This window comes from Pocillopora damicornis, chromosome 14 (genome assembly GCF_964200805.1).
Source record: "Pocillopora damicornis chromosome 14, jaPocDami1.2, whole genome shotgun sequence".
Classification (NCBI taxonomy): Eukaryota; Metazoa; Cnidaria; class Anthozoa; order Scleractinia; family Pocilloporidae; genus Pocillopora; species Pocillopora damicornis.
In genome coordinates, this window is record NC_142683.1 from 15,643,239 (window position 1) to 15,658,946 (window position 15,708).

General features: G+C 37.7%; 1 long non-coding RNA gene across 8 annotated transcripts in view; it reads left to right on the forward strand.

Moving 5' to 3' along the window:
• LOC149034675 (uncharacterized) overlaps positions 1-15,708 on the forward strand; it is a 181,730-nt gene that overhangs the window by 164,283 nt on the left and 1,739 nt on the right. For 7 of the 8 annotated variants that reach the window (XR_016183070.1, XR_016183071.1, XR_016183073.1 and 4 more), the window contains 4 exons: positions 12,979-13,021; positions 13,916-14,114; positions 14,746-14,933; positions 15,550-15,645. This is a non-coding gene — a long non-coding RNA (uncharacterized LOC149034675). Of the gene's footprint in view, positions 1-9,897; positions 10,147-10,813; positions 11,223-11,742; positions 11,858-12,174; positions 12,245-12,782; positions 12,898-12,978; positions 13,022-13,915; positions 14,115-14,745; positions 14,934-15,549; positions 15,646-15,708 lie in introns of those variants that run through there. The other variant, XR_016183069.1, reaches the window with a different exon arrangement.

A 15,708-nucleotide genomic window follows, 5' to 3' on the forward strand; every position in this document is an offset into this window, starting at 1 on the left:
GTGCTGGGCAAACGTGTGCTGGGCAAGGGAGGAAACTAGTAAGGCAACCGCCTCTGATGTGATTTCCCAAATATCGAGAGAGTTTAAGAGACGACGCCAGCCAGAAATGTTGTCTAGGACTGACCGGTTGATACAGGAGCAAATCGCTCGATACTTCAGCCGGTTATCTGCCGTAACAAAAAGAGGTTTATTGATGAGGTCCCCCTCTGTAAATATGAATGAGGACGGAGAGGCCGATGCCGATGATCTAGCTTCAGAATTCGAAATTGATCGAACAAGGCAGAAGATAAGGAGGGACCTTGCAAAATTTAGACGAAGACTGCAGGAGAGGGTACAGCTGCTATTAAGCTAAAAAAATAAAAAAAGACATTTGCATCTCACTTTTCTTTCACGTTTATTGTCTTTGCTCACGAAAACAACTGGCTATGTCTTGGGATTTCATCAAGGGAAATTTGCAGGAAGGCTACTCGTCAAATTATCAAATTTTCCATTCCTGCAAAAAATCTCGAACGTTTTTAACATTTTTAACCTTTCTTGATCAATCATCTTGTATAAAGAGCAAAAAAAAGTAGGTTTATTTCGTCAAGTGACCGCCTAGAGCAAGAATTGCGTGACAGGTGTAGTTAAGAGAAACTTGCCACAGTCGCAGATTTTAAAAGGCATCCAAGACAAAAATACGGTAGTACCCAAATAGTTTTTTGATGATTTTCAGAGATGAAATAATGGGTTATGAAGGGTAATTAAGATTGGTGTTGTAGCTTTCTGGCAATGGGAGATATTTGACCTCAAAGTTGTCAAATATTTGGATAAATCGAAAAGTCTAAAAACACTGTCGTATATTTGCCTCTGTTGATTGACAAGTCATCAATCAAACTGACTGATACTCGCAGCAGACATTAACAAAGGATATAAAAAATATGTGTGCAAATCCTCAAAGTAATCAGTTAAATACCATCGCAGTGAGAGCTTCATACATTTTACCTATTTGAAGCGATTTCCTTGGTGAAAACCAAGAAAAACCGGGGGGGTGGTCTATCTCCCCCCAGAAAAAAAACCAAAACAGAAACCAGTTTGTCTTTTTGAGTTTTGGGGTAGACCCTTTAAACTGGCAAAGTTTCATTGAAATCGGTGAGATGGCATGTAGCACGACTGCCCGGTGCTCTCGTGGACACGCTCTTAACATATCTGACACCTGTGACTCATTGAACTTAAGGAACTAAAATATTCATGCTGAAATTTTGCTTTGCATTCCGCATTGAGTTCTTCATCCCGTTCAAAATAATATTCTCATCATGATTAATGGAAGTAATGGCGTAGCAGTCAAGAGCAAGATTCAAACGTACATCAGGGTGGTCTCGACCTCTTAATTAAAGTCCATTTAGACAAGATGAAATCCATTTAACCTCATTTAACCTTAGAGTGTTGAGTTCTTTTTATTATTATTATTATTATTATAGTACAGCTACCATATCTAACCTCTCACAATTGCCTTAAGGAAAGTTGGATTTAACTCAATGGCTGCTTCTGCATCCCTTAGTGAATCCTGGTGATTTCCTGTTATTGAAATAAATATCTCTGATTAACCATACATGTTGCAAACCAACTACCATTACTATAATTTTGGGAAAAACTTGTGATGCTCGTTGATATCTGGGGTAAGAGGTTACTTCTTTGTATATTTGAGAGGCCAAGATAAGATGTAAATTTTTCCGGGCATGCATTCAAAATCATCACCTTTTTCAGAAAACTACTACTGACAACTTAATAGCTTCAAAATAGAAAAAAAATGCATATTAAAGTTCTCATTATCTTACCAAGTTTAGAATGTGCAATTGCCCTGTTGTTGTGCAGTTTGGCCTTCAGTTCTTTGTCATTGCAGTTCATTTTAATTCCTTTGGTGTAAAAATGAATAGCATTGATGAAATCTCCTTTCTTGAAGGCCTCATTACCCTCATTCCTATAAACATCAGCTGTGGCTGCAAAGAAAAAATAAAATAATTCGAAAAAAAATTAAAAAATGGGTGTCAAAGTCTGTGGTCGTAGTTAATAATTATTCGTGCATAGTCAGAGCTGCCAAGATCTGGAGATTTCAAATCTGTAGACTTTCAATAGTTATGATGATGCTAATGATGCAGGTGACAACATGGGTAAGAATATTGATGAGAATTAAGCATCACTCAACTTGAGACAAACCCCTGGAGATGAGGATTTTGGAGATAGGTTTCCTAAAATTCCTATTCCCTGGGCAAAATTAATAAAATGTTCAAATGCCCCACACAATCTTATGTAAAAGGCGAAATAATTAGCAATTTCACTTTCCACTAGTTGATCAAGCTTTAAAAACTAATTGACCAAGCTTTAAAACCTAGACCTTGAAGCCTTATTTCTTCTGAGACATTTGTTAGTGAAAGTGCACTATCTGCCTTAAACACCTCCATATTAAATGATAATTAACACTTGTACTCTACTGGAAATTAGATGTGACAGTTTTTATTCAAATTCCCTAACGCCAGTCAGGCAGGGTTAAACCCCCTCCCCCCCCCCCCCCCGCTCACCCTCTTTGGCTTGGATGAAGATCAAATGCCTGTGGGTTGCTCGAGGAGAAAGGAGGGAATGTTGAAGGTTTCAAAGTGATTATGTTTCATCAAAATAGAAAGATGATGGTGATGATGATGATGGTACCTATGATGCAAACTTACAATGGATGTTATATGATGATCAAATAAAGTCTTAACTTATTATAACTTTGTGTTATTGCTTTGAACTGTTAGAAAAGAAAATAGCAAAAGTTTCTGTGTCATAGATCTTCTCAATGAACAGCATATTGTAATCATAGAAGAGAGTCATGACTGGCCAAATATCCTTTAAAGTGGTCATACAGTGTATGTATCCTTTTCCACATCTGCTTGCATTCTTGAAACTGATCGAATAGAAATTGCTCTACCAATAACTGAAGCCGAAGTTGAACCTAGCTCACCTCGTAAAGTGTCCTCGTCAAAATCTGGTGCATTTTCTTTGTCGGGTAAGTCTTCATTTTCACATGGAACTTTAATTGAACTTCTTCCTGTAGCCATAGCAACTGTAAGAAAGTTGTTCTTTTAAGTCATCCTGGCCTGAAAAAAAGGTGATTGAAAATGGTTGTAAACATCAGCTCAACATATTACCCAGTTGAAAAATAAATATTTTTCCCTTCTGAGAATGGGAGGGATACATAAACACAAAATCAGAAGCCAATTAAGAGCTAATGTCAACATGCATCAGACAAACAGCGGCAAGTCGCCCAAATTCGTTTTCTCTCCTACTTTCATATTTTGTAGCCCAATATGTCCCGATAATTGTGGTATAGGTTTTTTGTGAAAATATATTTTAGTTTTTGAGAAATGACTTTTTTTCGTTCGACCGCTCAAATATGCAAATTTTCACTCTGAATATTACCCGAGTTGTGTGACCTCATGTAACGAATTTACTTGACCTCCGGTATTTCTGTTGACACAATCCTTTGTTTTATCATCTAAACTTAATCCCCTGACATTATTGAGGCTGGCACAAAAATATTTATTTTTTGGTGAATATTTTTGTCCGACATACTTTTTCTATGTCGAAAAGTGGCATCAAAACAAAGACAGTTTTAACAATGACCAATAAGACAGAATCTACTGAGCTTCTAGCTTTTAAAATAAAAAAGGATGGTTATAAAGTTACTGTAAAAATTTTCTTGTGTAATTGTGTTGTTCTATCGTGAGACGAACTCAAAGTATGTATTACTCGCGTTGTTGTTGTTGTTTTTTACATTACCGAGCGAATTTCAAGTGATAATTTCAGGAAGTAAGAAGCAACAACAAAAGGATTCCTATCAAAGTGAGGTGCCATTTTCAGTCATACCTGATCGGACACCTTGAAAACAAAGGATGACACGCAAGCAGTTTACTGCATATTTGACATGAAAACTGTTCGTGGATATTGACAGGAAAATGAAAGATCCTTAAAGATCTCGGCAAGAAAATGAAAGACCCTTGAAGATCTTGACAAGAACTTTGAAGATCCTTGAAGATCCTGGCAAGAGAATGAAATATCCCTAAAGATCTTAACAAGAATTTTGAAGATCTTTAAAGGTTCTCATAAAGATCTTGTAGGATCGTTAAAGGTCCTTCAAAGATTTTCATCAGGGATGTGTCACAACAAGGCGAAAAATATAGAAAACGCTTGGTAGCCACATTGGAAATTTAGCCGGGCATTTTAAGGTTGGTAATTCAAATGTGATTTATTATAGTGTACACGTAAATACGCTAGTCATAAAATCAGCAGTCCACTGTTTGCAACTCTGCACAATTATCATGATAATATGCGAGACTTTGTTCGACGATTTCCGCTTGCTGACAAGTCTTTCCACTTCATACAATTTTACCCCGGGTTTATATTTCCTTTTGCCTTTAGAAGCAACAATAATCTACACGATCTTTACTTCTTACCGATCGCACCATGTTGTTTTTGCAACCACACCTTCGGGCATGCTCCGTAGAACTTTGACCCCAGTCAGGAGGTATGGCATTAACGAAATGACTCGGATTAATTGAAATGTTTTCTCTCTTTCATATTGGACTATTTCCTTCTGTCATTTCAAACTAAACTAATAGATAAATATTCGCCACCCAAAATGCCTTCAATGAAAATCACGAACGGGTAGCACTCATGATTTTATGTGGAACAAGCAAATGCAATTAGGCAATCTCATTTCAAATTTTCGTTAAATTTCCGACTCGAGTTATGACGAACAAGAACGAGGAGCATGTGGTTCACTCGTTAATTTATGTAGGACAAAAATTCCAAAATGTATGTGCGAGCTGGATTTCGGCTTATTTTCATTTTCCACAGGTGTGCTGATAAATATTCAGTTACGCTATGTTCTTAATTTAACCTACATTTTTTAAAAAGAAGTCAAATAATGTGTTAAAGAATTCGTATTTTGATTTGTCGCCTTAAATTTTTCTCTGACCGAAAATACCTGCCAAGTTTTGTATCATTTAGTAAGCTAGGAGCGTTTACATCTTCCCCTCGAAACATGTGTTTGTGACAACTGTTTCCTCTTTCAATTTCTAACATGCGAACAGGATGTAACACGTAGACGGTAGTTTATAATCAAAATAAAAAGGAAAAAGGCTTCAGATTATCTCGTAACACTCAGTTTTCTCGGTTCTCACTAAATATTCTTCTAAAAAAATAGACTAAACAGGGACGCAGCACTTTAGATCGATAACATTTTCATAACTTGCTCTTGTCTGCGATCATATGGCCTAGTGTGTTGTTGCCGGCTCACTTTGCTGAAAGACCTATATGAAACCAAGACCCCACGCCTCATACCGGATTGTCTATATTTTACAATGTAAAAAGTTTTTCTTTGTTAATACAAACTGGCAATGTTACTGATGGAACAGTGCGAGTGGGTGAGACAAAAATCCACTTGATTTAATTAATTATTTCAGAGCTTACCTTAAAACGACGTTTCGTCAACGACGGAGCGTTTAAGTCGTCCTTAAGAACCTGTTAAATTTGTAAAATTTCGCAAGACCGAAGATATTTTGATGAGTTCTTCAGAAGATGACTTAACACGCACGGTGTCGAGGAGTTACTCTTTTCCTAGTGGTCTCACGATGTAGAAGTATTTGATTATATTCCTCTGAAATTTAGCTCGCGGTAACGCAGATGCAACGCTTCGGGATGGGGATGGCGAGCGTTAAAAATTTCTCGCTGCCACCAAAGATGTTCATTCGACCGCGACAGGATACAAATGACTCACTGTTTATTTCACGACCATAACGATGTTTTTACCGTTGCGTGACATTTTCAGGAAAACCAGAAGTTGATGATGTAATACATTGTGGACTTCCCCCAAGAAATGAGTCATAAATGGAGAATAATACACGGGCGCGCGTAGATGTGAATTTGATTGGTGGAGTACAATTCAAGCATGTGAACAATTGCCTAATGCTCATGTTTTGCAATGATTGGGTTTTTTCTGATTTGTTGTTGTTTTATTTTTTTTATGGTACGTGATGGAACGTGGGTTGTAAGGCGTGTTCGATGTGAGTAAAAGAGCCGAAAATACTCGTTTAACTTAAAATTGATACAAAAAATGAAATGCGAACCTTTCATATCCCGATAAATTTTGACCTTAATCAACGAGGCTCTCGCGAAGGCCACAAACCACTACACTTATCAAATGAGCCCAGGATTTCTGGTTCATGCCTTTTTTTGTACACAGCCCCTGATCCATGACATCATTTATAAAAACGTTTCCAGTTTCTTTTCCTGAAAGGATTTCTCGGATTTTTTTATATGGCGGTGACATACCTGAGTATTTTTACGAATGTGCCGTATTTTGCCTTGCCCCCAGGCTCGTCAATATACAAGCAAGGAGTGAAAATATTAAGCAATGCTACACACCAATAAGTTATTTATGATCCAACTGCCTTTTTTTTCTGTCAAGTCTTTCCGCTCATTTCTAATAAGGCGGGAAAAGCAAAGTGGATAGAGAAGCGCAGCGTGCGCAGCCGACCGGTTAAACAGGTTTTTTTTACAGTACAAAATAACTAACTGTACACATGCGCTGTATACATATATTCGCGTTATTTAAACTCTACCTTGTGCAGTTGGATTATAAACCAAATTATCTTGTTGTGTCCCTCACCGACGCAGCACCACAGTTTCCTTAGAAACTAAGCCCATTTATTCATACGTTGTTAATTATAATGCTTTCCGCTGGTGCGAGGCCAAAAGCAACCAAAATAAACTTAATAGACTGCACTTGGAGTAGAAATCTCCCAAAAACTTAGCATACTTCGTATACATATACCTTAACATTACTAAATACTTCTCGAGCGCTTCACATAACATTATTCTCTCACTTTCATACGATTTAATTAGCTATACTTTATGTCAGTACATCTATTATTTTGACATTTTTTTCTCAGTATTTTTGCATGTTTCCTTGTTACCCTAAACGCTTAACTTATGAGGTAAGTGTTAGAAACACAATCCACAAGCATTCCTCATGTTCGAAATGAGAGAAAACGAGTAGCTCCTAGGACGAGAGTGGGCACCCTGTGATTTTTCTTTCCTTCCAAAGTAATGCGGTTGCAAAGGATGTTCCTATCGTCGTTGAAAAGCCTTTCCCAAAAGAAACTTATTCCCCAACTACGCTCCCTGACACAAATAAAACACAATTCGCTTTTCGGCACAGAGAGAAGTTTATTAAGAATACGAACGAAAAGTAAACAACAGCCAATGATGTGCTGAGTAAACCTCTCTGCCACCCTATGACATCACGTAAAATCACCGAGGGTGGGAGGGTAGGTGGGAAGAAAAACAAAACAGTACAATACAAAATATCTGGTGTTCGCTTGAGGTGAAAAATGACGTGAAATGAAACACAAAACTCCTGAAGCCTGATACTAGAAGGCGTGTGTTGCGTGTGAATTGGTTTAGGAAAACAAACGTCACGACTCACAGAAATAACAGCGTTGATCTTGTGTGCCCGAGTGATTAAGGCACTAGGTTCCAGGTTAAAGTCCTTTACCCTGCAACTTACTGGATTTGTTCTCGATTGCTCGAGCTCAACTCCTTGGCTGCACTTTGTCTATAGGCGATTGGTTTGCCTCCGGCCAATTGAGATTTTTAAACTCTACGTTTACCTGCATTGTTTATTGACAATTTGTGTAAATGGACAAGAAGAGTCACCTCGTAGAATGTTTTACGGATCAGGTAAAATGAACCATGATATCCAAAGTGAAATACTTTCTAGAAGCCTTTCCAGTTTTTGGAAGCTACGTACTCACTCCCAGCATCTGAAAATGGGTGTTCATAACTGCTGCCCTACATATATTTCCATGTTTTTTGATATCGACAATTTGTTGGAATATCAAAGCTTCAATCCAGCTTTAAAAAAACTGTGTAATGAACTTGTGGCCAAAAATTACTTAATGGTCACTGCTTGTGGTAACAGGTTTAATATCATCTCTTTTGTATCATTTACAGGTCGATGAGCGAAGCTTACTTTTGGCGAGGAATGTTTGTTAATTTATAGCCAAGTGGTTTCATGCTACGTACGAAGCAGAACTTAGCACTCGTATGTTTCTCTCATTTTCATATGTTCGCAAGCAAACTAAGCATCAACGACAAAACAGCTTGCTTGCAGACTTGGTTTTCTTGCGGGAGGACGCGCTCTTTTCATTATTTCCTGGAAAGCTCCCAATCTTTCTCATTCTTCTATCCAGAACCCTTTATTTGCGAGAAGTCTGTGTTAAATTCTCACGGTCAGTGGTCAGCGCATCGTGGTGGCCAAAGAAACCGACAGCCCAACACTGGTTTACCTGCGGAACGACGCACCCCTTTGTTTTTCCTGATAAGCTCCCGATCTTTCTCAGTCTCGTTTCTTGGACTTGTCTGTTGCTTTTGCAATCGCTTTGAGTAAGTTAGAGCCTAAGGTAGTCAATGGGCGAACGTTTATTAAAATCTGTCAATAACCTCCTCCCCAGCAGTTTGCGCACTCGGGCAGTTTCCCGCCCTTTCCTGAACCAGAGCAAAGGCGCCTGAAAACGAGGTAAAAGTTACGTATACTTGCTAATCTGTTGATTGGTTTATTATCTCGTCTGTTACGTCACCACGACGCGCGAAAATTACAACCCGTCATTATAACTTTCCGTTGGTCGGAGTTAGGCGCTTCATAAGTCATTCGGAGGAAAATTAAAGAAAGTGATGGAAGCAATCAAAGAGATGAGCCCTGCAAACGTGAGTACTATTCGTTGTTAATTTTTTTGTACTTAGGGTGGTTGAAATAAGCTCCTAGCTATATTTCGTCGGGCACATTCGGAATTTGTCGTGTGCCAGGCCTTTGGGCTCCTGCATACATAAAGTTGAGTTGTCTTTATATTAGAAGAAAAAGGAGAATTCATGTGTGTTGGAAGAGGAAGCCAAGAGACCAAACGTAGGGAATGAAGGACCAGGTGTAAACGCAAGGAAATTTGACGCCAAAAATAAATAGCTGAATAATGGGAAAGGGTTAGCTAAAAGTAATATTAAAGCGGAAATAATATATAATAATATATAATAGATAAAATCAACATTTTGCGCGGTGTTTGTAATGTTACTTTTGCGATCACTTAGCTTCTCCTTGAACAAATTCTATGCATCACGCAAGTGTTTTCACTACTGTTTTTCGATTGGACTCATATCCCCAAAACTCAAGTGAAAAGTAACACTGAAATGAACGCGGAGCATGGAAAAAAAAAAACGGAGCTGGGAACCAAAAAAACTCCAAAGGGCGGGTACCAAAGCAAGCGCAAGGAAATCCTATTCTTAATTATTGACAGCTACCGCTAACTAATAAACATAAAAGTCTGCCAAATCAAGATGCGCAGAATGAAGAACAATGAGAATTCGGAAAGATTTTGTTGCGGCAAGTGGATCTTTTCACGCGTGAAATGAGAATAAAATGCGCGCGCTTCATTCAGGAGCTAAGTTATCAAGAATCTCAGACTGTAGCAGGTGGAAAGGATACTAGGTAGGTGCGGACAAGGGATAGGCACGAAACGAAATATTTTCAAGACAATATAGCACTATGGAAAACATTGCAAGATGGAATATCTAAACAAGAAGGCTTTTTCCTATTCGTGCAATTGTGCGGTATTTTTGCGCTTACAGGCTGGAGACTTATTTACTAGCGAGGTCCCGTTTATACTGAATTGCTAATCTCATTCGTTATTCTTTTTGTTTGAAATAACTTTTTCAATTTTTGGGGATGATCGCCACCCTTGGCTTAAAAGGAATCTTCCCAAGAAAAGTGTCAGGGCATGGTGTGGACCCTGGTTACGAGTCAAAACACTGTCTTTACAGGGGAGGGGCAGGGAGTAAATTTAAGGCCAAAACATGGCGAACTTCTCTAACGATCCCAATCGATCGTCTGGCAGACGTTATAAAAGGAGGGTATTAGAGAGTATTGGACAGAGTATCTCTGTCCAAAAACGTGAAGGAGAACTCTAAGTGATCGATAGAGAGGAAAGAAATCTTCAGCTGCTCGTTCATTTTCTTCAAACGTTCACTTTAGTATGGCGGCCGTTTCTTTGTCGCATTGCTGGACACTCAATTTATATGGTGAGGGTCTCTTTATCGTAGAAATGCGATAATCTACCTTCTTTAAGAAAGAGCGCAGTTGGATTATTTTACACATTGCAATGGCGCACTTTTTAGCTTATTTTCAACATTTCCCGATTGGAAACTAACTAACCTTGTCTAAAGTGCACTAGATTCTCCTTATTTTCAAACCCTGTTTATCAAATCTCTTTGAGTCTACTACGCATGAACCTACAAGGATTTAACAGCTTTTGGTTTACCAGTCTGTATATTGTGACAGAACTCTAAAGAATTAAGATTTAGTGTGTATATCATACATGAACTACTTGAACCTCTAAAGGAATCAAGACCAGGGTAATAGTTTCTACTTTACTTTTCTTAAGTGACTTTTCTCCTTTTTAATATGTAAAAAAAGCATTTTATTTTTTTCATTTTAAACTTGACACATTAGCTACCTTAAAGCTAGGAGCCTGTTAAGTACTAGGTTCTTGAGTTTAAATATAGAATTATGTACGCACCGGTTGGCTTCATATGGGGTTTCAAACAAGTGTAGTGCATGCTGTGCGTCAGGAACAATTTGTATCAAAAGAATCAATCATAACATTTAAATATTTTTTTTTTAAGTAATCATTGTCATTAGTATTATAACAGCAAATAAGAAGTTTATTTATACTTTTCTATTTAACAGTTTTCAGCGTTGTTGTAAGGGTATCAAGCAGCCCTAAACAGTCAGGGAAAGATTTTGGTAATAGTAGTGCATCATCTTTAAATGTGTGTGGAATCTTGACATCATCCTATAGTGAAGTGACACCAAGTGAGAGTCTCACTGTAGTCTGTGAGCCTGAGGGAGGAACTCCAGTCCATGCCCCCAGTCAAGAAGGTAATTACTGCTGTTTCATGAGTATGCTCTATTGCAATAAGTTCAGCCATGGTTGCCATTAGCCTTTTGTAACCCAGGTGGACTATTATCCCAATCTGTACTTACTTAGGATAGTTAACTTTTTGTCTTAATGCCGTCTTTGAGCCTGGAGGAGGAACTCCAATTCCAGCTCAGAAATATGAGGCCTCCCCAGCAATCGATGCCCCCAGTCAAGAAGGTAATAACTGCTGTGTAATGAGTATGTCCTATTGCAAGTAGTTCAGCCAAAGGCTGCAGTTAGCCTTTTGTATATTCCAGTTGGAACATTCTCTCAATCTGTTATTACTTAAGATAGTTAACTTTTGTAAAATTTGCCAGTGTTTTAACTCTTTAACTTAAATATCTGAATGTTAATTCTCCCCATTAGCTGCTACACATTTCCTTGTAAATTAGTTATGAGTATTTGATTAGATCAAGGTAAAAAGTTCTACCAGATAAGTTTGAGAATTCTCACTACCTGTTTGCTGGATAATGTGTGAATATTACAGGAAGAAGTAACATGTTAAATAGGGTTAAGCTGAAGAAAGAGTCATTTGCAATTATTATGCATTTGCAGACTCAGTATAAACCTCACCATGAGTGAAATGTAGTTGATGTTGTATTATGGGGAATAATCAAGGAATTTTCTGTGAATGTTTACATATCTACTAAACACAAAAATAAACATTCAAATTGTCTACCATTTGATCTCTTCATAGTGCCTGTTCAGGAGAGCTTTGACCCCCCTGTTGATCAACCTCCCCAGTCCCCATCATCACCTGAGCCCAGTGGAAAGAAGATTGGAAGTAGAAAGTTCAATGGAACTTGCATTTGGTATAAAAGAACCTTTGATTTATTTAATTTTGTATATTCATTCATTAAATTTTATTAATTTTATTTTCACCTTCATTTGCCAAATGATGATGTAGGAGTGTCCTTTGGCAAGTGGTGGCTGTTGATTTTCTTTAGGATAGCCTAAATTATCAGTGGGCAGATCAACAGTCACCCTAGGCTTATAAGAAGGAAAATGTGTAATATAGAATAAATAATGTAGACAGTTAACCTGTTTAACAATCAAGACAGTGGTTAAGAAGTTCAATCAACATGGGCTGATAATTGATTAATGATTAAATGATTTTATTCTTGAATAGAAATCCCGCTGGTTCAGAGGGCAGCAAAAGTCTTCAGCAGTTATGCCAACAACAGAGGACACTGAGAAAGGTAACTTGTAAAATGTAACTTTATTTGTGGTGAAGAAATTAAGGCAATAACATTGTATCATGCTCAGGGTTTTACTGACAGTAAGCTCTTGTATCTGATGAGTATTTTCCTATGAATGATAGATACAATACCTAAAGGTGAAAGGTTTTTTTTTATTTAACCATTTTGTATTGCATGAGATTTCAACTGCAAGGTGTGTGAAAAGTTGTGTGATTGTCTGGGTTGAGATAATTAATGTATGATTAATTTAAGGATTTCTTCTGATTAATTAACTACAGTTGAATTAAAGAGAAAATGTCAGTGTTAAACAAAAATTTTTCAAACCATGCAGACTCACAGGTTGAAGTACATCGCACTACTTTTGAACAATCTCATCTTACTTGTGATTAATATGATGTTAGCTCTTTCTTCACAAAAAGTGGTGAGTGATTGAAATTCCAAGGGCATGAGTGTTTGGTTCATGTAGTTTAAGAAACTAAGTCTTAATAGTGGTATGATAATCTTTTCTGAAAGGAGTTTTCAATATTTCTTTATTCAGATCACTGTGATGAATCAGGCAATGATGTTTTCCTTTTGAACACTGGGAAGGTACCTTTGGTATCAAAACTCTTCTGGAGGTCAAAATAAAAGACGCTTACTGACAATCTCTGCTCGTAAGTGAGAGTATTTCTTTAATTCTATGTTAATGACTAAACTACATGTAAAACTGTTTGAATTTTTTTTTTTTGTTACAGCCACTTGACTCTGTAAATGGAAATAAAATACAGAAAAATGATGGTAAGGAACAAGTTGCTTGCTCTCTAAAGTACTGAAAGTAATTTGTAACTCTCCATGTTTGTTATTTACTGTTGACATGCTTTGCACAGTTGTTGTGTTAAATAAGTGGAGAAGTTAACTGTATTTAAAATATTGAATCACTTTAAACTGCATTGAAAGCTATTACTTTTATAGTTATAAAAGTATCAAAGGTAACCCCTCAGAGAACCTTCCCTGGTTCTGTGTCAAAGAGGTGTCCACTAAATGTAGGTTAATGTATCAGGAAATGCGGGAAGAATAGTATGAAACTAAATGATGCAAGTTTCAGCCAGTTGAGGGTTCTTGCTTTTTTTATTGTGGTGCTAATGGTGTCTCAGTCAATTGCCAACTGAGTATTTAAGCACTAGTTGTGCTTGTTGATTATATGACTTTCCCTAAATGTTTTTTATCAGTGGAGCTAAAAGAAAAAGTTGATGAGGCCATGCTTTAAAAAAATGATAGGAAGGCCTTAAAAGCTTACTCAGATCTTTATAAAAATGGAGGGTTATTTTATTGGCAGTTACATGTAAAGATAGGTTGCCAGGGCCACTTACCAGGAGTAGGTTTATAAGTTAAAAATACTACATTTGAGCTCAAATTGTACACAGACATTATTTAGGTATGATGGAAATTTAAAAGCACATTCTTGTGTCATTCATAAGTGATGCTACATACTCCACAGGTGTCAATTTATTAAATTTTTATGTTAAAAAAATTACTGTTGACCTTGATATTTCCAACATTATGTAACATTTAACATTATAATTATAACATTATATAACATTACATATCATTACATATCATTGTTTTCAACAAACAATTAAATTTTTTAGTATTGATCTGAGTAATTAAAAACATTATTGTCTTATTTCCAAGGTTTCCAAGGAAAGTTTCTTCGCTTCCTGCTTGGGTCCTTATGTACATTATTCAGTTTTTATGGAAGTAACAGTTGACTTGAGCAGGAAAACTCCAATCAGCCCAGAGAGGCTAGAAAATAATTGTGCTTAGAAATAATAGTTACCTCTAGCTGGAAAACAGAAAAGACAGAACAGCTTACAGGGGCTGGAAAATACAAGTAAGTACTGGAAAAGAATATTTATTCCTTGCTGGTAATCTCAGAACAGCTATGTGGGCCTTAAAATTAACAGTACTGGAATACAACAGTTAACTCCTGCTGAGAAACTGAGAACAGCTGAGAGGGGCTGGAAAATAACAATGCTGGAATACAAGAGTTATCCACTGCTGGAATTCAGAAACAGGAAACTTTTAAATACTATCATGCTACAATACACAGAGCATGCAAAAATATTTTCCATTGCCTCAATTCCAGTTACTTGTAGAGAGGTCATCACAGAACCATTAAATAGGATCTGTTTTACCAGTGATGTACAGTTTGCAATACATTAATGAAAGAAAAAAATCTTAACCCTTTAACCCCTGAGAGTGACCAGCTTCTAATTTCTCCATACAATATCACACCTGAATCAAGCATTAAAGTTACAAGAATCAAGGATATGACCAACAACTTATAAAGCTCTTGATTTTTAAACAAATTCTCCTCATCAGCACCTTAGGAAATGTATAGAGAACAGTATGGAGAATATGCAAACTGATGTCAGGGTGTAAAGGGTTTATCAATAAATGTATGTTTAAGGTAGCAATCTTATATAGCTATTACTTATTCACAAGAACTTTATTTTATTTAGCAGATTGTAGCTTCAATAGATGCCAGAAATATGTTTATGATGAACTGGCAGATACTGTTTTGTGCATTGTGCTGGTGAAGACAGCAGTGCAAGAATAGGTGAAGATGGAATCAATAAATGCAGAACAGGAGTGAGTCCTAAAAAAACCATGGAAGAGGTTTCTGCTGGTTTTGGTGTTGCTTTTCTTGGTAAGTATGAATCAGGGGATTTTGAGGAGGATTATGAAGATATGGAAGATGATCCCTCCTCTTCCCCTCCTCTTCCCCTTCCTCTCCCCCCTCCTCTTCTCTTTCCTCTTCCCCATCCTCTCTTCCCTCCTCTCCTCCCTCCTCTTGCCCCTCCTCTTTTCCTCCTCTCCCCCTCCTCTCCTCCCTCCTCTTCCCCCTCCTCTCCCCCTCCTCTCCTCCCTCCTCTCCTCCCTCTTCCCCCTCCTCTCCCCCTCCTCTCCCCCCTCCTCTCCTCCCTCCTCTCCCTCTCCTCTCCCCCCTCCTCTTCCCCCTCCTCTCCCTCTCCTCTCCCCCTCCTCTCCTCCCTCCTCTTCCCCCTCCTCTCCCCCTCCTCTCCTCCCTCCTCTTCCCCCTCCTCTCCCCCTCCTCTCCTCCCTCCTCTTGCTCCTTCTCTCCCCCCTCTTCTTCCCTCATTAGACATTAAACAATTGGACAGACACAGAGTTGTCAAATGAAAACAGTGTTCAAGGTAATAAATATGTTGACCATTTTCACTCTTTGTCTCTTTGATTTTGTAAAATGATTTTTTTGCTATATTGTTCCTATATAAACCTTTTTGTTTTTTGTTATTTGCTAGGAAAGCATTGTGTGCTTTTTTACAGCCAGTGAACCAGATGATAAAGATTTTGTCCTGTATGAGCTCCTCAAGCCTCCCAAAGATGCTGCTTATTAGGTATGCAGAATTTGTGAGTGATTTATGGTTTTCTACTGTTTAGGTTTTCTCTTACTTTATCAT